This window comes from Zalophus californianus, chromosome 11 (genome assembly GCF_009762305.2).
Source record: "Zalophus californianus isolate mZalCal1 chromosome 11, mZalCal1.pri.v2, whole genome shotgun sequence".
In the NCBI taxonomy this organism is placed as follows: Eukaryota; Metazoa; Chordata; class Mammalia; order Carnivora; family Otariidae; genus Zalophus; species Zalophus californianus.
In genome coordinates this window covers 99,028,724-99,053,562 of record NC_045605.1, presented here as the reverse complement: position 1 = coordinate 99,053,562, position 24,839 = coordinate 99,028,724, and the positions used below count along the sequence as shown (strand labels likewise).

The 24,839-nt window shown below is 36.4% G+C and overlaps 3 pseudogenes; 1 reads left to right on the top strand and 2 right to left on the bottom strand.

Moving 5' to 3' along the window:
* Positions 1-6,639: 6,639 nt before the first annotated feature.
* Positions 6,640-7,573, bottom strand: LOC113913576 (annotated as a pseudogene).
* Positions 7,574-10,361: 2,788 nt separating this feature from the next.
* On the top strand, positions 10,362-13,975 carry LOC113915027 (annotated as a pseudogene).
* A 4,445-nt stretch (positions 13,976-18,420) lies between these two features.
* On the bottom strand, positions 18,421-19,356 carry LOC113914849 (annotated as a pseudogene).
* Positions 19,357-24,839: the final 5,483 nt, after the last annotated feature.

Sequence of the window (24,839 nt, the reverse complement as noted above, 5' to 3'; positions counted from 1 at the left end):
TTTTATTATTCGGTGGTTAGAGGTGGTATAGCCTCACACTTAAAGAGTTCTGGCAAATCAGTGATGAGACTTGAGTTTGAATCTTAGCTCTCTTGTATGCTGGTGAGTAGATCTAGACTGAATTTCTAACCTCCCAAATTCAGTCTCCGTACCTTTAAAATAGAGATAAGAAATTCATGTAAATTGCTTAACAAAATACTTCATAAATATAAGCAATTGTTGTCACTTATCAAGATTTCTTTCTTTTCTTTCTTTCCTTTTTTTTACTGAATCCCTTTAAGTACAAACCTGCTGAATCTCCATCAGGTTATACAAAAACAACGTCATGACAGAAATACCTGCAAACATCTGCTTTCTGCCTCCTGCACCTAAACTTTCCAGTCAAACAAGTGAGGCTTGCCTGTGATTTGAATAATTGTAACTGTAGTAGGAATAAGCATTCATTGTAGGTTATGTGTGCTAAGTCATGCCGGGTATCTAAGGAGGACATCTGGCTTCAACACAGTGAATAGCCATGTCTGAGCCACTGGCTCTCCACCCTGGGCAAGGTCTGCAGTTAGCCCTCTTAAGGAAGCTGTAAGATTCTGGTCCATCTCCAGTGAGAATACCAGTGTAACAGAAATGCTGAAGTAAGCACAACTTAGAAACCCTCCTTTGCATCAAATCAGCATTTGGCCTGGATTAGCATCCAACTCAAACACATATTGATGAGCCACGTAAATTAGTTCACAGGAAAGATGGGCCAGGCAGAAAAAATATGATAGCATCAATATTCTTGCAAGGAGGCAGATCTATCTGCCCTACTTTGTTACTTCCCTGAAAGACAAGCTTACCTTGTGGGTAACTCAGTGTCATTCATGCATTCAGGCATGAAAATGGGAATGAGAATGATGGAGCCATAAAAGAGGCTTGATCAGTTTGCACAAACAGGAGGCCACAATGTGGAGGCAGCCATTTCCAGAGAGAAAAGGAGTCATCAGGAACCCGGGGTTCTCCTCATGCCTCCAGGAGGTAAGTAAGATGCAGTTTTATTCTCATCAGCCCTGAGTCATCATCCCCGCCCTGACACTGCAGGACATTTCCAGATTCTGAAATGGAATGTGCAAATGTGGATGGATAGTTAAGAAAAAAATAAAAATGAATTTCTTATCAAAGGTCAAGAAGAGTGAAGTCTTTTGTCTTCTTTGTCCTTTGCCAGTTTTCTCACCAACTCTCTCATTATCATCTGTACCTGAGTTCCAACTCTAGAGAGAGGCCAAGTCCAGAAATGGATTCTAGAAGTCAGGCACAGAGCATACCTGTTACCTACTCGTCTCCCAGCTGCTTCATTCTCTCCCAACCCCATCCCATCGGGCGCATGTTCTAGCCGTCCAGCCATCTGGACTGTGGCATTTCTCTGCTCAAACACAGGGAACAGCCCCCTACTGCTTTCCTAAAACCAGTCATAGTAACATTATTGCATGCATACTCAGTACCAGGGACTGCAGAGACTTTTCCTTCATTATTCCCAATGCTTCCAAAGACCCTGGGAGGAAATGATTATTCTGTTATTATTGTTATTATCCCCAATGTTATGCAAACTTCATATTTGGTCACATGTGGATTGTCAGCTTTTTTTTTTATTCCCCAGCATTTTTCCTCAGACCCCCAACCAAACTGACTTCTCACTGTTTTCCCATTCAAGCCTTGTATTTCTTCCCCTTTGATTCTTATTTGTGGCTTCCCTCCAGTAGGCATGCTCTCCTATTTAACATCTATCCCTTTTGAAAACTGATCTCAAACACACCTCCCGCATGAGGACTTCTCATACCTCTTGGCCAAAAATAACATTTTCTCATCATTATCAGAGATACTCTTGTACCACCTTTTGGGACTTCCATTTGATTTTGTGCATCTCAGTCTCCCCTCTGCTAGACTGCCCATTTTTCAAGAGACTGAATGTCATGACACCAATATTTGTGTTTGGCATAAGGCATACAACACATATTTGCTCAAGGAAGGTCATATGGATAAATGCCAAACTTGAGGAGAACACCTAATCTCTGTTTGTAGAGTCTTAGACATCTGTTTCTCTCATCAATTAGTTCTTTCTTTCCTTAATTTACCTTTTCACTCACATGTAAAATCCAGTATCAAAGTAAGCCCCCTACAGTATTATATTATTTTTCAAAGTACATCTAATGATGGCTATTTCATCAAGGCTCTGGCTGGCTCCATAGTAATTAAGAGAGAAATCTATACAAAAAAACTTCCTGTGCCCTACTTAATTAATGTTTCCAAGATTATCCACATTTTCATTTAGATAAGCTTGCACAGAAGGAGAAATAAATTAGTATTTAACTCCACCCTTTTTCCTTATCACATGTAACACCACTGAAGATGTTGTTTCTTGTAATTCACTGATGGTATTTTTAGCTAGTTCATAGGGCTCTATGGAAGTTTAATGGAAATCAATGACCCCCAAAACTTACATTTGTTTTGATTTGTTTCTGATTTTAGTACAATGTTTTTCACAATATGAGATGAACTTATTTATGCCCAGGCTTCAGAGGATGTGCAAACATCTACTAAGTTATTTCTATCAGCAGAAATGTAAAAAAAAGAACTATTCAAACTCTCATCGATATTATTCAACAAATAATTAAAGCATAGTGTCTTCCTTAATTCAGCAAGCAGGCAGGGCAAAAAAAGAGCGTGCCAGCAATTAGGTGAAGAAAGTGGAATATATAACCTTGGGGTTAGAGGGATTAGATCAAAACTGGCTCTGGAGAACATGCATCCTCAAAAGGGGAATGAAACCCAGAAAGGAGAAAAGGTAAGTGACAAGTAATGAGTGACTGAAATGGAACAGGTAAATTTGAGAAAAAGACAGAGGAGTTACAAGATTAACCAAGATAGAAGGAATAAGCAGGTAATACAGAGAAACTAAAAATCCACTGAGGTTTAAATTTTTAATCAGAAAAAAATAATTGTAACCAAGACATTTTGAAGCGGTAAGACCAGTAATTAGAAATGAAAAGCTGAGTGAGCTCAGTGGGACCAGTTCAGGTCAACAGCCATATACTAAGGTCCTACTAAGGGCAAGGTGCCATGTTAAGAGCTACTGAGACCACCAAGACAATAAAGAAAGGTTCTGCCCTCCAGAAGCCCAGCAAAATGACAAAAACAAAGCTATCACTACACCACAAAATCATGATACATGGCAGATTGAGATGACTGTCAGGAGAGAAGCACCCAGAGATACTAAGGATAAAAGAAAGCTCCTCAGGGAAGGAAGTGACTCATCATGAGCATGCTTGAGCACGTGTGCTGTTCTCATTCATGGAGAAAAGAGAGTTAAATATATACACACAAAAGTCTTGTATTAATAAACAAGAAGTAGATGTTCTCATTTTAATGGGGTTAGGCTGGAAAGAAGGAGTTAGGAAATAAGATGATCAAAACCCCACTTGGTTGTCATGCATTGGTTTCTATTGCTGGATTTGATTTACTGGTGGTTCGTTATAGATTTTTATGCCCACGTTCATGAAAATAATGGTCTTTGGTGTTCATTTTTTGCAGTATTTTTACTGGTTTTGGTACTGAGGTAATATGACCTCATAAAATGAGTTGGGAAGTGTTCCTTTTTCACTTGAAGAGAATGTGTAGAATTAGTACTATTCCTTCCTTATATGATTGGTAGAATTCAGTATTGAAGCCATCTGGGCTGGAAGTATCTTTTTACAGATGGTTTAATTCAATTTCTTTAATAGATAAAAACTTTTCAGATTATAGATTTCTTCTTTGGTGAGATTTTGCAGTGTGTGTCTTTCAAGGAATTTGTCTTTTCAATTAAGCTGACAAATTTATGGCATAAAATTATTCATACTGTCCCCTATTAGCCTTTTAATGTCTATAGAATGAGGGATAATGTCTCCTCCCTCATCCTTAATCCTGGCAACATGTCTTCTTTCCTTTTTCTTGGTTAGCTTGGACAGAGATTTACAAATTTTATTATTCTTTTTTTTACACAGCTTTTGATTTGATTGATTTTCTGTACTTCTTTTGTGTTTACAATGTAATTATTTTCTTGCTTAATATTTATTATTTTCTTCCTCCAGCTAGGTTTGGATTTTATTCTTCTAATTTTCTAGGATGGAAACTTAGGTTATTGATTTTAAATTTGTTTAAAATGCATACAGTCAGTATTTTAAATTTCCTCAAAACACTGCTTTAGGGGCACCTGGGTGGCTCAGTCATTAAGCATCTGCCTTCAGCTCAGGTCATGATCTTGAGGTCCTGGGATCAAGCCCTATATCGGGCTCCCTGCTCAGCAGAGAGTCTTCTTCTCCCTCTTCCCCTGCTCGTGCTCTCTCTCTCTCTGTCAAATAAATAGATAAAATCTTTAAAAAAAAAAAGCTCTTCTTTAACTGCCTCCCTCATTTTAATATGATTTATTTTCATTTAGTTCTAAATACTTCTTAAAATTTCCCTAGGGAATTCCACTTTGATCCATGGATTATTTATAAAAGTATTGTTTAATTTTTAAATATAGACTTTTCCAGATTTCTTTTCTGTTCTTTATTTCTAGTTTAATCCTATGATGGACTAAGAAAGTGCATTGACTGATTCCTATTATTTTAAATTTGTTAAGTTTGCTTTACCACTCAGAATATAGAATACCCGGTGAATGTTCCATGAATATTTACATCTATCAGTTATCTATCTTTCTATTGTCTATCTATCATCTATCTATCTATCTATCATCTATCTATCTATCTATCATCTATCGGCATTAAAAGAGAGGGAATATTGCCATTTGTGACAACACGGATGGACCTTGAGGACATGCTAAGTGAAATAAGTCAGACAGAGAAAGACAAATATTGTATGATCACACTCATATGTGGAATCTAAGAAAGCTGAACTCACGGAAACAGAGAGGAGAACAGTGGGGGTAGGGAAATAGAGAGGGATATTGGCCAAGGGGTACAAACATTTAGGTAAAACCAACTGAGCCACTTAGGTGTTCCTTTTTTAATTTTTTTAAAGGTTTTGTTTATTTATTTGTCAGAGAGAACAAACATCTAGGTAAAAGATGAATAGATTCTGAGGATCCAATGTACAGCATGGTGACTATAGTTAACAATATGGTATTATATATTTAAAGTTGCTAAGGAAGTAGATCTTCGATGTTTCACCCTCCCCCACCCAAAAAATATAATCATGTGAAGTTGATGGATGGGTCACCTGACTTTATTATAGTAATCATTTCTTTTTTTTTTAAGATTTTATTTATTTATTTGAGAAAGAGAGAAAACAAGAGGCAGAGCACAAGCAGAGGCCGGAGGGCAGAGGGAGAGGGAAAAGCAGACTCCCTGCTGAGTGGGGACCCTGAGGCAAGCAGCATCAGCTGAATGCAGATGATTAACTGACTGAGTTACCCAGATGCCCCTATGGTAATCATTTCACAATGTATACATGGATCAAGTCATTGCATTGTGTACTTTAAACTGACACAATGTTGTAGGTCAGTTCTATATCAGTAAAGTTAGAGGAAAAAAAAAACTGATGAAATCAAAATCAAGTTTAAGGTTTAGTTAATAGTAATGGATCAAAGTTGGTTTCTGGATATTGAAAAATGCATAATGGCAACGTAAGATATTAACAATGGGGGAAAACAGGAACTATACTACCCTTACAGAAGTTCTGTATGATAAAATTATTCAAAATTTTCTTTTTTTCGGAATGCGATCTTGCCATTTGCAACGACGTGGATGGAACTGGAGGGTGTTATGCTGAGTGAAATAAGTCAATCAGAGAAAGACATGTATCCTATGACCTCACTGATATGAGGAATTCTTAATCTCAGGAAACAAACTGAGTGTTACTGGAGTGGTTGGGGGTGGGAGGGATGGGGTGGCTGGGTGATAGACATTGGGGAGGGTATGTGCTACGGTGAGCGCTGTGAATTGTGCGAGACTGTTGAATCACAGATCTGTACTTCTGAAACAAATAACGCAACATATTTTAAGAAAAAAGAAAAAGAAGAAGATAGCAGGAGAGGAAGAATGAAGGGGAGTAAGTCAGAGGGGGAGACGAACCATGAGAGATGATGGACTCTGAAAAACAAACTGAGGCCTCTAGAGGGGAAGGGGGTGGGGGGATGGATGGGTTAGCCTGGTGATGGGTATTAAAGAGGGCACATTCTGCGTGGAGCACTGGGTGTTATGCACAAACAATGAATCATGGAACAGTACACCAAAAACAAATGATGTAATATATGGTGATTAACATAACAATAAAAATTTTAAAAAAATTTCTTTTTTTCTTTTTTTTAATTTCAAGTTTTTATTTAAATTCTAGTTAGTCAAAATTTTCAATTTACATCAGATGGAAGTGCTTTAAATGCTATAGCCCAAATGCTTTTTATGCATATTAACTCTGCTGACACCATCTCAAAATCCCACAAAATTAACTACATTTCCAAATCCATTTTTGTATGGTAGAATTTGTCTTTGACCAGCAGGTACTTGTAATCCATAAATCCTATTTCTGTCATCCATAAATGATACCAATGGAACAATTACTCTGTGGGATACTTTCCTATCTCCCTCATCCACATCTAACTGTTCCTCCTTTTTAAGTAAAGATGTTTAGCTATGACGTTTGGCACCAGTTTTTTCTCATAGCATTTTTCACCTCTGAATTTCTCAGAGGGTGGACTAAGGGATTGAACATAGGAGCAATGGTGGTGTAAAATAGAGTAAATACTTCGTACTCAGGGAAAGTGGTTGGAGGTGGAAGGTAGGCTAAGATTGAAGACCCAAATAATAAAACCATCACAGTGATATGAGACCCACAGGTAGAGAAGGTAACCACTCACTAAGGTAACCAGTCTTGAATTAGCAACTACAAGGACACCAGCAAAGTGGGTATCATCCAGGCAACTTTCAGCAAAGGGAAGATACCATAAAAGTAGTGATCAATTTTGTTAGGACCACAAAAGGGCAACTGGATTGCCATAGGGAACTGAGTTAAGGAGTGGACAGCCCCACCAGCCCACACAGCTAAGATAGGAGATTGCACTTTGTCCTATTTGTGATAAGTACGTGGTGAAGTTTGTAGATGGCAACGTGGGGCTCAAAGGCCAAGATGGTAAGGTTAGAGACCTCCGTGCTTCTAGAGAAGTGTATGGTAAGGACCTGTCACATGCAATTACCATAGGAGATGGCTTTTCTTCCCACTAGCAGGTCCCTGATCAGTTTGGGTGTCATACAAGAGGTGTAGCATAGGTCCATAAAGGATAAGTGACTGAAGAAATAGTACATCAGTTGGTGAAAAAGAGGGCTGCATGAATTGCAATGAGCACTGGATGTTATATGCAAACAATGAATCATGGAACATTTCATCAAAAACTAGTGAAGTACTGTATGGTGACTAAGATAACATTAAAAAAAAAAAAGGAGATAAGTTTTCCTACCAACAGGGCAACATAACAGAGTAAGAAGAGAACAGGACAAAATATTTGTATATCATAATTGTAAAACAATCTTAAAAGGATGAATTCTGAGACATTCTTCTGTTTCTGCATATATTTTAGTTTGCAAATATCTGAAAAGAAAGAAAACATTAATTTGTGTAAAAAATTAGCAACACGATAATAAAATAAAGTTTGCCAAAAAAATGGTTGGGCATTATTGAAAATTAACATAAACTATTCCCATTATGTAGAATTAACTTTCCTTTTTATTATGTACTATATTTTACAAATCAGTTGTGAATTCTAATGTGAAATGGATATAATAATATACTTTTTCAACTTTACTATCAATAAGACAAATGATTATTTAAAAATGTTAGATTATCTTAAAGCAAACAAATATAACTTCTAGTTATATTATTTAGGTAACACAAGTTTAATTTACAAAAGTTTAAAAAAAAGCAAAACCTTTTGCACATTTTTAAATATGTGCTTAGGGTCAAAATATAGAATTGCCCAAGCGTCTTTGAGTTGATCATATTTTATGGCTTTTTTATAGAAATTTCATGTTTTATATACAATCTAGACAATAAAAGTCAATAAAAGAAGATGATACAAGATTGTAGCTTTAAATGTGGCAAGGATGTCCACTATCACCACTGCTATTCAACATAGTATTAGAAGTCCTAGCCACAGCAATCAGACAACAAAAAGAAATCAAAGGCATCCAAATCAGCAAAGAGGAAGTCAAACTCTCACTGTTGGCAGATGATATGATACTTTATGTGGAAAACCCAAAAGACTCCACCCAAAAACTGCTAGAACTCATACACAAATTCAGTAAAGTGGCAGGATATAAAATCAATGCACAGAAATCAGTGGTATTCCTATACACCAACAAGATAGAAGAGAGAGAAATTAAGGAGTCAATCCCATTAACAATTGCACCCAAAACCATAAGATACCTAGGAATAAATCTAACCAAAGAGGCAAAGGATTTGTACTCAGAAAACTATAAAATACTCATGAAAGAAATTGAGGAAGACACAAAGAAATGGAGAAAACTTCCATGCTCATGGATTGGAAGAACAAATATTGTGAAGATGTCAATGCTACCTAGACCAATCTACACATTCAATGCAATCCCCATCAAAATACCATCCGCTTTTTTCAAAGAAATGGAACAAATAATCCTAAAATTTCTATGGAACCAGAAAAGACCCTGAATAGCCAGAGGAATGTTGAAAAAGAAAAGCAAAGCTGGAGGCATCCCAATTCCGGACTTCAAGCTTTATTACAAAGCTGTCATCATCAAGACAGTATGGTACTGGCACTAAAACAGACACATTGATCAATGGAACAAAATAGAGAGCCCAGAAATGGACCCTCAACTCTATGGTCAACTAATCTTGGATAAAGCAGGAAAGAATGTCCAATGGAAAAAAGACAGTCTCTTCAACAAATGGTGTTGGGAAAATTGGACAGCCACATGCAGAAGAATGAAACTGGACCATTTCCTTACACCACACACAAAAATTGACTCAAAATGGTTGAAAGACCTCAATGTGAGACAGGAGTCCATCAAAATCCTAAAGGAGAACACAGGCAGCAACCTCTTCGACCTCAACCACAGCAACTTCTTCCTAGAAACATCGCCAAAGGTAAGAGAAGCAAGGGCAAAAATGAACTATTGGGATTTCATCAAGATAAAAAGCTTTTTGCACAGCAAAAGAAACAGGCAACAAAACCAAAAGACAAGTGACAGAATGGGAGAAGATATTTGCAAATGACATATCAGATAAAGGGCTAGTATCCAAAATCTATAAAGAATTTCACCAACTCAACACCCAAAGAACAGATAATCCAATCAAGGAATGGGCAGAAGACATGAACAGACATTTTTCCAAAGAAGACATCCCAATGGCCAACAGACACATGAAAAACTGCTCAACATCACTCGGCATCAGGGAAATCCAAATCAAAACCTCAATGAGATACCACCTCACACCAGTCAGAATGGCTAAAATTAACAAGTCAGGGAACGACAGATGTTGGTGGGGATGCAGAGAAAGGGAACCCTCCTACACTGTTGGTGGGAATGCAAGCTGGTGCAACCCCTCTGGAAAACAGTATGGAGGTTCCTCAAAAAGTTGAAAATAGAGCTACCATATGATCCAGCAATTACACTACTGGGTATTTACCCCAAAGATACAAATGTAGGGATCTGAAGGGGTACGAGCATCCTGATGTTTATAACAGCAATGTCCACAATAGCCAAACTGTGGAAAGAGTCAAGATGTCCATCGACAGATGAATGGATAAAGATGAAGTGGTATATATATACAATGGAATATTATGTAGCCATCAAAAGGAATGAGATCTTGCCATTTGCAATGACGTGGATGGAACTGGCGGGTGTTATGCTGAGTGACATAAGTCAATCAGAGAGAGACATGTATCATATGACCTCACTGATATGAGGAATTCCTAATCTCAGGCAACAAACTGAGTGTTGCTGGAGTGGTGGGGGGTGGGAGGGATGGGGTGGCTGGGTGATAGACATTGGGGAGGGTATGTGCTATGGTAAGCGCTGTGAATTGTGCAAGACTGTTGAATCACAGATCTGTACCTCTGAAACAAATAATGCAATATATGTTAAGAAAATAAAAAGAAGATAGCAGGAGGGGAAGATGTAGGGGGGTAAATCGGAGGGGGAGACAAACCATGAGAGACAATGGACTCTGAAAAACAAACTGAGGGTTCTAGAGGGGAGAGGGGGTGGGCAGATGGGTTAGCCTGGTGATGGGTATTAAAGAGGGCACGTTCTGCGTGGAGCACTGGGTGTTATGCACAAACAATGAATCATGGAACACTACATCACAAACTAATGATGTAATGCATGGTGATTAACATAACAATAAAAAAATTTTTAAAAAGATTGTAGCTTTAAGGGAGTTTTGTTGTCAGCACTCAGTGACTATTTGTTACATTAATGAATGGATGAAAAATTCACAAATTTGTATGTTTTGTACCATCTTGACACATTAGGAAATAGAGTATAGACTAGAGAGAATGCACTCTGGGAACAGTTTTATCCAGTGGACAAATTGATACCCAGTGTGAATGCAAACATTTTCAACCTTAGCTGAAATGTAGCTCCAGATGACTTTAAAAAAAAAGAGAGATTTTATTTATTTGACAGAGAGAGACACAGCAAGAGAGGGAACACAAGCAGGAAGAGTGGGAGAGGGAGAAGCAGGCTTCCCGCGGAACAGGGAGCACGATGCGGGGCTTGATCTCAGGACCTTGGGACTATGACCTGAGCCAAAGGCAGATGCTTAATGACTGGGCCACCCAGGCACCACTCCAGATGACTTTAAAAAGCAGATGGCTTTTAGAGCAAAGTTTATTAGAAGCCATCAGATCCCAGGATTCACAATTTCAAAACCAATGCCTTTAACATCATTTTAGCTGGTGAATAGGTCATTTGTATAGCATTTAAAAATGGCCCGTACTCCGAGAAACCAATTCTACTCTAAGTTATTATAAAACTCTAATTTCATCAAGGAAAAAAGAAACTCAACTTGTTCAGACTATGACTTGAATTGCTATAAGGCTTCCTACCCCTTACTGTTAACAAAGCAAAAATTATTATCAGGCTCCTAGCGTTCAACAGTGAACAGTACATAAATAGAGGTGAATAAATTTGGGGGTCATTGATCAGTCTTCTCCTCACCTTATTATATCCAATGCTGTTTCTTTGTTTACTTTATACATAGATTTATTTACCCAAAACCAATTAGTTTAAGGTAACTCTTAAATAAGTAGGTTGGTGAACAACTTAAATGCAATATCATGGGACATATCTAAACCCTTAATTTTCAATAAATGAGACACAGATCAAGGCAATCTAAATAATTCCTGGTCATAAAAAAGTAAGGCCCTGTGGTTATTGCAGGACAGATACACTGATTCCTACTCAGTCTAGGGCTGCATCCCATGTTTGAGAGAAGAGCAAAATGGGGTGTCCTGGAGACCAGCAGGGAGGGGAAACATTTTGAATCTTCATCCCAACAGAACAAGTATGCAAGGTGACTGACTACCAAACACCCAATCTGTCTTGGAGAATATTTGAGGAGATATACTTTGCAGTTAATATAGGTATATAGCCCAGCATTCTTGATTCCAAATCCTTTTGAAATAATTTTCCATTAGTTTTAGCAAAATGTGCATTCTTTAAGGTAGGACAGAATAAGAATTTTTGTTTGTTTGTTTCAAGTCTTGATTTAAATTCTAGTTAGTTAAACACATAGTATAATATTGCTTTCAGGGGTAGAATTTAGTGATTCATCACTTACATACAACACCCAGTGTTCATCACAAGCGCTCTCCTTGTACCCATTACCTATTTGGTCCACCCCCCGCCCACCTCCCCTCCAGCAACCCTCGGTTTATTCTCTGTAGTTAAGAGTCTCTTATGGTTTGCCTTCCTCTCTTTTAGAACTGAAAAAAATTGAAGGGAGAAGTCAGTTACTGACCATAAACTATGTTCTTTTTAAAAAGCAGATCTCCCTCCCATTTCTGCTTCTCTGTCTTGTTCCATTAATGTGGGGTTTAGGGGACTACAACCACGATCTTGTCCTACACCAACTGCCAGGCGACACCCATAGGCAGTGACCCAAGATCTAAAATGCTTAAGCTAAAAAGTTGATTTGTGAAAATATGAACTATGAAGTTTATCTCTCCCTTTTTCACTTACAAATATATCTATAGAGGCTCTGAGTGCTCTAAGGATTGCTTTTCACAAATTAGAGAAAGAAAACTAGAAACAGGGATATGTGAGATATTATTAAACATGAAAGAACATTCATTTCTGTTCTTTCTTATCAAGTCTTAAATATCAGAAATGTGCCTGAAGGTTGAAGCCTATTATTATTGAAAAGCTGTATTTCCTGTTCCTCTTTTAAAGCTGCTATATCTGAAAGGGTATGTAGAGAAGCAGATTATATATTTACAAATAACATACATTTATAAAAATATGTGTGACAAATATGTGATATATGAATATATATGTGTAAAAAAGACATTCTATATAGGGTTCAGAACGGCATGTGAGGTTGCATTAATATTCCTGAACCTTCATGAGCAGTCAAATATATCATAAAGGCTGAGTGACATATGATACAAAACAGGACCCCAATATTTATTAAATATAAAAAGCTGAGGGAAATAATAGAATGGAGCCACATATCCTAATTTTATAATCATTGAATTGGCAATATTAATCAGAATCATGTCAAATCTAGAGAGAGGTATATTTGAAGAGTATTGAAGGAAACTATCATATTAATAACATACCTCAGGACTCATAGCATCAATGAAGTGGTCATTAAAAATTGAGAACAAAATATTCTGCAGTAACATGAAAAAAAAACAGAATGTATATGATGAGGAATATTTATTTTTGCCTAAAATATACCACAATATCACATAGTACCATGAGTTAATTTGCTTAAAATATTCCATAACATCGCACAGCACCCTATAAATTAATTCTTTTATTTTTTTGCAGATAAATCTTTTCACACTTTCCCTTCTCCTCATTCATGATCATGAAGCTGAATAATATGAATACATTTTTCTGCTGGGGTTGATCCAGGATCCTGTTAGGAAGAAAACAGTGTTTGTCACTTTTTGAGCTTCTATTTGGGGATGTTGTTGAGTAACTTTTTAACGATTGCTACTATCAAGACCAGCCGGGCACTCGGGGGTCCAATGTACTTCTTCCTTTTCCACCTATCCTAACCTGACACCTGTTTCTGTACTTCCATAGTCCCTAGAATGATTGTGGATGCACTTTTGAAGAAAACCACTATCTCTTTCAATGAGTGCATGAGACAAGCAAGGCTTTTCATCCCATTTCTTTGGCTGCCTGAGGTTCTTCATCCTTAGCCTCATGGCCGCTGACCGCTACGTGGCCATCTGTCAGCCCCTGCGCTACACAACCATCATGAGTGGACAGGTCTGTGCGGAGCTGGTGGCTATGGTGTGGGTGAGGTCCTGTGTGCATTCTTTAGCTCATATGTTTCTGGCCTTGAGTATAGCTTTCTGCGGTCCCAATGTGATCGATGACTAGTTTTGTGACTTGCAGCCCTTGTTGAAACTTGCCTGAGCAGACACCCATGTGATCAACTTACTCCTAGTGTCCAAAAGTGGGGCCATTCGCCCACTGAGTTCTGTCCTGCTGATATTACCATCTTGCATTCACTAAACACCACAGCGCTGAAGGGAGGAGAAAAGCCCTCTCCTACATCATTGTGATCTTCTTGTTCTTTGGGCCTTGAATACTCATATACACACATCCTTCAACCACCTGCCCCCTGGATAAGACGATAGCTGTGTTTTATACACTTGGAACACCTTTGTTCAACCCTCTGATTGACACTCCGAGGAATGCAGAACTGAAAGTACCATAGGAAATTATGGAGCAAGAGGTGGATTTCAGATGACTAAAGATGAAAGGAAGTTTCAAATCATTCTTCATAGTTTGGATTTACCTAGAAGTCCATAAAGAATATAATCTTTTTAATGTGGAGATAATAGAATCCTGTCTTTGGACATGAGCACTACTTCCTTCAGGAAAATGAGCAATATGAACACACACACTGGTTGGTGTGAAGTCACTTTTATGTAGAGGAATAGACAGCATAAGGTACAAACAGGTGCATGAGGTCTGTATCCTTAGATGTTCTTCACCATTCTGTCTCTGCCTGTCTTGTCTGCCCAGTCACTGGTGTTTTGATCTAGTGCTTGCCCTGTCCCTCTTCATGTGGACTCCTGGTGTTCTCTGTTGCTCTGTACCACCCTGAATGTTTGCACCCACAGACTGCAGGCTTTCCCTCTTCCAGTTTCCCTTATGAGGCACTTCCATGTCATCATAACTGACCATGAACCTTCAGCTTAGTTGCTCTTCCTGACTTGATAGAAAGTATCAGATTCGAATAATTATAGGAGCTTCGTGTTGTAAAGGACAATATGTAATCTGACAATCACCCCTACAATTCTTGGGGTTATATTCTGAAATCCCCTTTTTTAAAGCTTTATTTATTTATTTCATAGAGACAGAGAGAGAAAGACGGAGATCACATGAGTGGGGGAAGAGGCAGAGGGAGAATCTCAAGCAGACTCCCACTGATCATGGAGCCCGAGATGAGGATCCCATAACCCTGAGATCATGACTTTACCTGAAATCAAGAGTCAGACACTCAACTGACTGAGACACCCAGGCGTCCCTATATTCTGAAATCTTATATGTTTACCTACATTCTTCTAGAACAGTAACAGAACTTGGTGAGAAAATTCATGTTTCTGAGGTTGTTCTTTGATATTAAGAAGGCTTTAGTGGCTGGGTTTATATGCCTATTAGTATTCTTTTAGTAAAATCTACTTTATGCTCCTATCTTAATCCCTTCTAATTTCGGGGGTGTTAGGTTTCTTTTGAATCATACCAATTATAGTGATTTGTCTATAACATTATTATAATTATAACATAGATGACCCAAATTAAAGATGATATATTTATGTGGCAGAAGTAGAGAGTGTAAGCAGTAGATAATAGTGAGTTTTAAAATATTAAATACTAAAACAATAAATGAGATACCCCAAAAGCTGATATTTAGGCTTTGAAACAGTAATATTTACATCAGAGACATGGATTATGAATTTCTTTTCTTGATAAGGAAAAACTGGTCATAGTAAAAAAAAAATCACTGGTTGGCAGAGACTCAGGGATAAAGGAGAAGGGGTGAATAGGTGGAGCATGGGACATTTTTGGGAAGGGAAACTATTCTGTATGATACTGTAATGATGGATACATGACATAATGTATATATCAAAATCCATAAAACTCGACAACACCAAGAGTAAATACTAATGTAAGCTACAGACTTCAGGAATACTGTACCAATATTAGTTCAGCAGTGGTAACAAATGTACCACCCACTACAAGATGTCAGAAAACAGAAATTGTGAGGGGCAGAGTGTATATTTGGGAAATCACTGTACTTTTTGTGTAATGTTTCTGCAAACCAAATCTGTTTTAAAAAATAAAATCTATTTAAAAAACATACTCATGAGAATGTGCCATTCTGCCATTACATTTCTTTAAAATATTTTATTTGAATTTTTATACAAATTTATTATATAAGCCACATATTGATGCCCCGAAATCCTTTGCAGTTTAATCTCATTAGTGAATATAAAATATTATATTATCTGTGTATAACTTCTTAAAAATTAAGATATTCTAACATTGCAAGCATGAATTTTAATTCTGTTACACCTCATGAAGAATTTGCAACAGAGGGAATTTGCTACATTTAATACTTTTAAGTTTATATGCTTTTTTCTTTTCTGTTTATGTTTTCTTTCTTATAACATGCAAACTGTGTTAACATTTTCACATCAATAAACACAAATGTGGATATAATTTTTGCAAATAGTTGTGTAATAAAAATGACTGGCATCTAAAATGTTCTTGTCACAGGAAAATAATTTGCAAGTATGTGTGGTGATGGATGTTAGCTAGACTTACTGCAGTGACTATTTTGCAATACATTATGTTGTATACAAGAAGCTAATATACTGTTATACATCATTTATATCAATTAAAAAAAAGACAATGCTCTCAACTTCTTAAACATGAAAGCCACAGTAATAAACCCAAAGTGATTTCTATGAAAATTGTTGGTTTGATAGAATTCTAAAGTCTCCTTAACTTGGAATGTGTGTCTAGATTTGCAGCAGAAAACATCATTAGCCCTAGGTCAATATTGTTTGCAAATAATAATTTTGATCACTAATGTTCTAAAGGAGAAATTCATATTATTAAGAAAGCATGATAATGAAAAAAATTAATAACCCCTATATAGAAGAGGCCTTTAAAATGAATCTGCTGTTTAATTATCTGAAATTCTATTTCATTTTTAGAGGCAGCTTTCTTTGGTCCAGCTAAGTAATTAAACAGTATGGAACTTGCCTAGGAGAAAAGTTTTAATCTGGCAACAGTTTTGTTTCTTTGTAAATAACCACTGAGACTATCTGTCTACTTCCTCTCTGCTCTAACAGCTCTGGTTAATTTCACCTTCCTCATTACTTTTTTCTGCTCTTTCTACCTATTTATATGGTGCCTCCAGACTGATCGTAACTCTTGCATTTTACTTAGATATTCGAAAACGCTTTCCATATTTTTGCCATCTTCATTTAAAAAAAATCCTGTTATGTAGCATCTTCTCTATAATGATATTTGCTGTGTTTCTTAAGGGAACTTTAAATCCTATCAAGCATGCAAAAAAGGTCTTTCTTAAACTGTTTCTGTAGAAAGTCTTTTTCAGATGTCTCTTCTTTATTCTACTTACATATTTTAATATATCTATCATGACATAGTGTATGTTTTTAATTAATAAACTTTATTTTTAAAGCAGTTTTAGGTTCATAGTAAAACTGAGCAATAAGGACAAATATTTTCCACATAATCCCTGTCCCCACATACAGATAACCTCTCCCAACAGAGTGATACATCTGTTACTATCAAAGGAACCTACTCACACATCATTATCTCCCCAAATATACTTTTCATTTAGGCTTCACACTTGATGTACTACATTTTACGGGTTTTGACATGTATAAGGGCATGTATCCACAACCTTAGTAACATACAGATGTGCTTCCTGCTCTAAAAATCCTCTGTGCTCTGCCTATTCATTCTACCCTCCACACTAACCTTTGGCAAACACTGATGTCAATGTCTCCATTGTTTTGCCTTTTCCAGGATTCATATAGTTCCAATCACATAATATGTAGCCTTTTCAGATTGGCTTCTTTCACTTAGTAATATACATTTAAATTTCCTGTATATCATCTTGTTTCTTGATAGCTCATTTCTTTTTAGCGCTGAATAATATAGCCCATTTTCCAGATAAATCACAATTTATTTATCTATTCACCTGTGGAGGGACGTCTTGGTTGTTTCAGAGGTTTGGCAATTATAAATAAAACAGCTATAACCATCTATATGCAGCCAAAATGTGCTTGCAAAATGTACTTTAGTTTGCTTTTGTTGGTAGACCATGTCTTAATCTGTCTTTTGCTAGGCTTTTTTTTTTCTCCTTATACCAGACAAAGTTTTCAATTCTGAATCCAATAACTTTGCACTTACTTATCAATTGAAGGCAGGTAGGGGTTTGTCAACCTTTACATTTTATTATTCAGTCCCTTAGGTTTTATGGGAAACGTTTTATATTCTGGTTAATAGGTGCAATAACAAATAATTATGTTTTTAGCACCCTCAATTATTGACTCTTGCTCTGCCTTAATTAGGTATTACTATTATTTTTAATATGAATTCAGAAGAATTGATTACCAGGAGTCACTTTAAAACAAGTTCTACTATACTGATTTCTTCGTTACACAACTGATTTCTAAACGCCACTAGAGGAAGTATAAATGAATGTTTTATCATAAAGGTACTCGTGATGATTTAAAGTCATTATTTTAATTTAGATTTCAACTGCAACACTAGTACAGAATGTATATCACTATGATGACTGGCATATAAGCCCAGGATTTCTAATAGAATTATCATTAAAATTATTTTGCCTTTAAAATTCACTGACTGAATAGTGTTGCCTTATTTGCTTTGGCCCAGAGAGTTTTTTCTGCAGGTAATCATATCCACATCTCCTTAATACTCCACAAAATTGAGTTTTTAATTAATCCTGGTATGTAGGAATTAGGATTCATTTAGCTATTCCTTTAAATTCCTTTCTAATTCTTCTTTCTTTCATGCATTCTGTTCATGATAGCAATAGAATATAAAGACTATCAAATAATTCTTAGCTCATTTAGTTACATCAAGCCCATTTTTTAAATAAAGTTGCTTAGCCATATGTTTCCTCAAACTAATTGCATGCTTCCTTTGAAAATAATGTTTGACACCAAACTTTCCTCATGGCATTTTTTTCATCTCTGTATTTCTCAGTGTATAGATTAAGGGATTGAACATAGGAGCAATGATGGTATAAAATAGAGCAAATACTTTGTCCTCAGGGAAAGTGGCTGGAGGTCGAAGGTAAACAAAGATTGAAGGCCCAAAAAATAAGATGACCCCAGTGATATGAGACCTACAGGTGGAGAGGGCTTTGTGTTTTCCCTCAGCTGAGTGATGTCTTAGACTAAACAATATAATGACATAAGAAACAAACAAGACAACAAAGGTAACTAAGGCGACCGTACCTGAATTGGCAACCACAAGGACCCCAGTGATGTAGGTATCAGTGGAGGCAACTTTGAGCAAAAGGAAGATATCACAAAGGTAGTGATCGATTTCATTAGGACCACAAAATGGCAATTGGATTGTCATCAATAATTGAGGAAAAGAATGGAAAGCCCCATCAGTCCAAGCAGCTAAGACCAGGAGATTGCACCTGGTCCCGTTCATGATAAGCATGTAGTGGAGAGGTCTGCAGATGGCAGCATAGCGATCAAGGCCATGGCGGTAAGAATGAAGATCTCAATGCCTCCAAAGAAGTGCATTGTAAAGATCTGTAGCATGCAATTGCCATAGGAGATAGTTTTTGTCCCCCCAGTAGGTCACCAATTAATTTGGGTGTAATGCTAGAGGTATAGCAGATGTCCATAGAGGATCAGTGGCTGAGGAAGTAGTACATGGGTTGGTGAAACAGAGGGCTGCATCGAACGGAGACAAGGATCAGAAGGTGTCCTGCCAACAGGGCAACATAACAGAATAAAAAGAGCACAAAGCAAAATATGTGTATGCTCTGGTCATACCAAAGTCCTGGAAGTATGAATTCTGAGATTTTTCTCTGCCTCTCCATATACTTGAGTTTGCTGTATGTTACACACAAATGAGTTATGTATCTGAAGGAAATAAACAGAAATTTGGTGAAAATGTAACAGTATGAACACAATGATATAAATTTACTAAGAGTAGATTGACATGAATATCGTATTAATATAATTATTCTTAATTTCTTAAATTAAGCTGTTTTATCTTGTTCTATTATCTTTGATTCTATAAAAGTGTTGTGTAATAATTCTTTAAGGGAATAATGGAAATGATTATTTATGTTACTCAATTTTACTGATAATGATTTTTAAATATTTAAATGGTTTGTTCTGAAAATTAAAGACCATTCATTATTATTAATTATATTATTTAGATAAGAAAGAAGATTTATAAAAATTGTCCCAAGTCAAAAAATGTTTTGTTGCATATATCTTAAATGTGTACCTAATGCATGAGGTCAACATTGCTATTTTCACCATTTTCTGATCAAATTCCATGAAATACTGGGACTGAAACCTCAGGAAATGCATATGTACCAGCCTGAACTGCTAAAGGTTAATATGTATAAAGCACACTCTTTTTCTGCTATGTGATCAAACATTGCCAATTGGTCATACCAAACCAATGGAATCACTGTTATTTTAAAAAGCAAAGAATGGGGAAAAGTATACAGCAAAATAAAGAATGTCTATTCATGACTGCAATTGTGGAAAATAATTAGCAATCTCATTCATTTCTCCTATTTACATTTCATGTGTTAAAGAGAATTTAAAAATGTAAATACTGTCATTGAAGTTTGTGATGACAATCATTAAAGGACAGATAAAATCATTAATTGGCCCAAATATGTTCAAATCATGCATATGTCATGGCTCTTGCCAAAAATTTCACATTTTATATACAATCTAAGGACCTAAAATCAGTAAAGGGATGATACAGAAGATAACGTTAGTCAAACTTAGTGGTCGGGTAGCACTCAGTGATATTTGTTGACACAAAATAAATGAAACATTCATGTATTTGCATATTTTGCATCTGATGTGTAATTTTAAGATATTATTTAATCAGTACAAAATGCGTGAAGAATAGAGAGAATGCACTTTGAGGAATTATTTTCCACATTGATGAGGAATATCTGTCCCCAGTGGGTTTGAACAGCTGCTGCACTTTCTATATTTCTCTGGATCTGCTGGGACAGTCATATATCGGCCTCCAGGTGTCTATTTTTAAAAAACCCAGAAAGCTTTTGTAGCAAAGTTGTATAGAAACTATCAACAGTAGTGAATCTCAAAATTAATATCCATGTGTTTTATAGTCCTAGAGAATATTATATATAGATACATACATCTATACACATATATGTAGTAAATTTCTCTCTATATTTTTACATATGCTATCCCTCTTTATATATATTATATTATGTTATATTATATTATTATATATTATATTATATTATATTATATATATATATAGAGAGAGAGAGAGAGTTAACAGAGAGGCTTTTAGAAAATGGTCCCCACTGTAGGAGAGCAATTTTGCTTTAAATTATTATTCTAAATTCTAACTTCACCAAGGAGTAATTTTTAGTGTGTTCTACTTTTTTTGAAAATAATGATGAGTTACAGAGTATTCAGCAGTTAACCTTAACTACTCTTTAGTTGAAAGGTTAGAGGGAGTTATTTCAATTCATTGCAAGTGATGCCGATTCTTTGTTAATGAGGTGGAAATAATGTTAATTTTTCAGATACAGTTATTTACCTAAAACAATTTAGTTTAAAAAGAGTCATTATACAAGAAGACTGCAAACAATTTAAAGGCACAATTCACTTGATTAATCCAAATCTCTGATTTTATTTTTTTAAATTTTTTTTTCAAAGATTTTATTTATTTATTTGACACAGTGAGAGAGAGAACACAAACAGGGGGAGTGGGAGAGGGAGAAGCAGGCTTCCCACCAAGTAGGGAGCCCGACGTGGAACTCGATCCCAGGACCCTGGGATCATGACCTGAGCCGAAGGCAGACGCTTAACAACTGAGCCACCCAGGTGCCTGAAATCTCTGATTTTAAAAAGAAGAAGCTCAGTTCAAGAGAATCTAAGCATTTCTCAAGATCAGGAAGTAATACATTGTGAATGCCTGAAAAAAGAAGTCCTGATTCCCCCTCAGTTTGGGACTAATTTCATGGAAGAGAGCTGAATGGGATGATGATGGGTGTCATCAGAAAAGCATGAAAAGACTATTCTGAACCCATACCTGAATAAAAAAGAATACGCAAGATGATGGGTGAACAGGCACCTAGTCTGTCTTTCTGAGTATTTATGGAAATAAAGATATATGGACTATTTAACATAAATGTTAGAGGGAATTCTCTCATTCTAAATCATTTTAAATAATTTTCCTTCAGTTTTACAAACATGTAAATTGCTTAAATCAGGATTCTTCCTTATTTCTAGACCATCATTGGCATTGAATCCACAATAGTGCTACATATCTATCTCACCCTGTAACCTGAGGGAATATTATACATGATCGCTGCAGAGAGCAGATGTAAAAGGGAAAAAGAGAGGGGAATTATTGTCATAAAAACATTTTGATGGCAGAGATATTATGGACCCTTCAGGTAAAAACTGAAATTACAGTTGAGGCATAAAGAACATCAGGCAACCACTGAACAAGTGGTTAGAACATTAGCAACACAGGAAGAGGCAGAAACATTGAGGTGTCTTAAAGAAACTGACCAGTGCAATCCTTGAGCGAATTGCTCCATCTCTTTAAACTTCATCTTACTCCTTTTACAATTAAGAGATCATTACAAAATTCAGAATTTTAATGAGGAATACATGAGGTAATATGAAATAGCCAGAGACACGTGTGGTTGAAAATGGATTAGTTTAGAACCACAGAAAGTGTCATGCACCCACACACAACCAAGGCGAGTGGGAAAATAAAAAAAAAAAAAATTCATAACATGGATTTCTAACTCATCAGGTAAACTTCAATTTCAACAATCTGTTGAGGAAAACATTTAGGTGAGTTGGACGGCAGATTGCTCCTCTTAGGGAATGCTTAACACTAACCCTTAGCTTGATTTTTTTGCACTATAAAAATATAATTAAATGATTGCTTTATTTCTTTGGTAATACTAAATAAAAATTCTGAGTGCACTTTTGGTTAAACTATCAGTATAAGAATAGAGGCTCTTATGTTTAAATTAAAGCTTCCATCATGGGTGCCTGGATGGTTCAGTCAGTTAAGCAGCTGCCCTTGGCTCAGGCCATGATCTCAGGGTCCTGGAATCAAACCCTACATCCTGCTATCTGCTCAGCAGAGAGTCGGCTTCTCCCTCTCCCTGTGCTTCTCCCCCACATTGTGCTCTATCTCTCTCTCTCTCAAATACATAAAAAAATTAAAGCTTCCATCTCACGTTCATATCTCCCTTAGTGTAACAGAACAGCATGCTGTGAACTTAACTTGGTTCACTCAGGTGAAATTAGTCTATTCTAAGATGGCAAGGAATATAGGAAATATATTTGAAACATAGGAAATTCTTCATTTTGTAAATATACAAGCATAAACAGGCCTATTTCGTAACAGCAATATGAAGGGTTGTACATAAGTACAAGAATGGGACACAATGAAATCCACTTCCAATTAGAATGCTTTAATTTCAATGTTATTAACTGGAATCTTGCTTACAAATAATACACAATTAAAACAAACATATGCTAAAGCATTTTTATATAAATGAATTACCAAATATTGCAAAAGTCGTTAGAGTCTTCAGAATGAAATTATATAGACTAAGAGCATATAATTAGTCAAGCTCTTCATTGGCGGTCCTGTCCCAAATGAAGGTGACAAGGATAGTTCACTAACTGTAAGAGTCATGTGGCTGCCAGGTTAGTTTTAGGCTACATCAGGCAGAATTCCATCCCCTAGATACTCACTGTGCCAAATCAGCCCCAGCATCAAAATCTGGAATAAAATGGAGAGAATTATAAATCAGTAATTCAAACACATCCACATTAATTTTCCACAAATATTTTGGAAATCTCAATGTGACGGACACGTTCTACAGTTTTACAAGGGAAGTGGACTTCAAATATTTACTAAACCTATCAGTGATGAAGAAAGGCGTTGTTATGCCCGAGGAAAGTAGGCTAGGAATTTCAAATGCTGATTTAAGATCTCAAGGCTAGCTCACTAAAAAATTAATAGTATTTTTTAATTCCTGCAAAACCTAACAAGATTATTTAGGTCCAGGAAATCATTGATTTTATGCCTATTCCTGAAGAAAATTTGGGACCAACAGAATATAAACTTAAGTGACAACAGAGAAATTAATAATTCTTTGAAAGCTGTAAGTAATTACATTCCCAAGGCATTTCTAAACAGATCCTGGCCAAATGTTGCTAAACCACTGTCCAAAGTGATATCCTTGGTTGCCCTGGGTGTTGCTTTCTACCTTTGCATTAGCTTGTTCAGGCACTATTTCTCTGGAGACCCAAAAAGGCCATATTCAGAGCAGTTCTGGAAATTTTGACAGTCCTGTATTCATCCCGCTTTCTGAAGAATTAAAGGAAAAACAGTGTAGCCTGTAATAATAGTTTTTGGTTAGCTTTCAGGAAAATTTGAGATGAGATAGAACAAAAAGAACCATACACAAGCATTTATAGTCCAAGTATGATCCATTATCAAGATCTTATGTTTATAGAGTAGTTAAATCAATACAATCAATGACCTGTAGTATGAGAAGGGGTGCAAAACTCTTCATGGTTTGGGACTAACATTGTTGGAATCAATGGTTGGGGGGGTGGGAGACAAAGGAAAGGAATGATAGAACAATAAACATTTCTTTCCCCATGAACTTGGAAGGTAGGAGAAGTAAAAAAGATAAAAAAAAAAAAATTCAGAGAAAGGGGCACCTGAGTGGCTCAGTCAGTTAAATGTGTAACGTCGGCTCTCAGTCCTCGAGGTCCTGGGATTGAGCCCCACATCATCATGGAGGCTGCTTCTCTCTCTTCTCCTCCACTCCACTCCTTCTCTCACTGTCTCTCAAATAAATAAACAAAATCTTTAAAAAATTCATTAAATTATTTAACACAATTGTGCATATTTTGACATAAGTATTATTACCACTATTATGCAAAAAGAACACAGAATTTACTAAAGTCTAAATAACTGGCTCAAATAGCCATTAAAGAAGAAAATGGATATTTCTAAATTTAATGCTTGCTTCCAGGTTCTGAAAGTTTAGTAACCCTGAGTTAATGAAGGATTCTAACTGATGGGGTTCAGGGCAGGCTTCCCCAGTGTGCCACTTTGACATATGGATTGTTCTGAGCTGAAAACAATGAGGTCAAAGGATTCAAAAGCAGTTTTTTTTTTTCTTCCCCACTAACTGCCTAAAAGAATTTAGACAGAGGGCCTTGTCCAGGAAGAGAGGTACCACCAGAGATAACTACAAAGAGTGTGGGGTAGGCATGGTAAACTGTGGCGGATTCTGCAGGG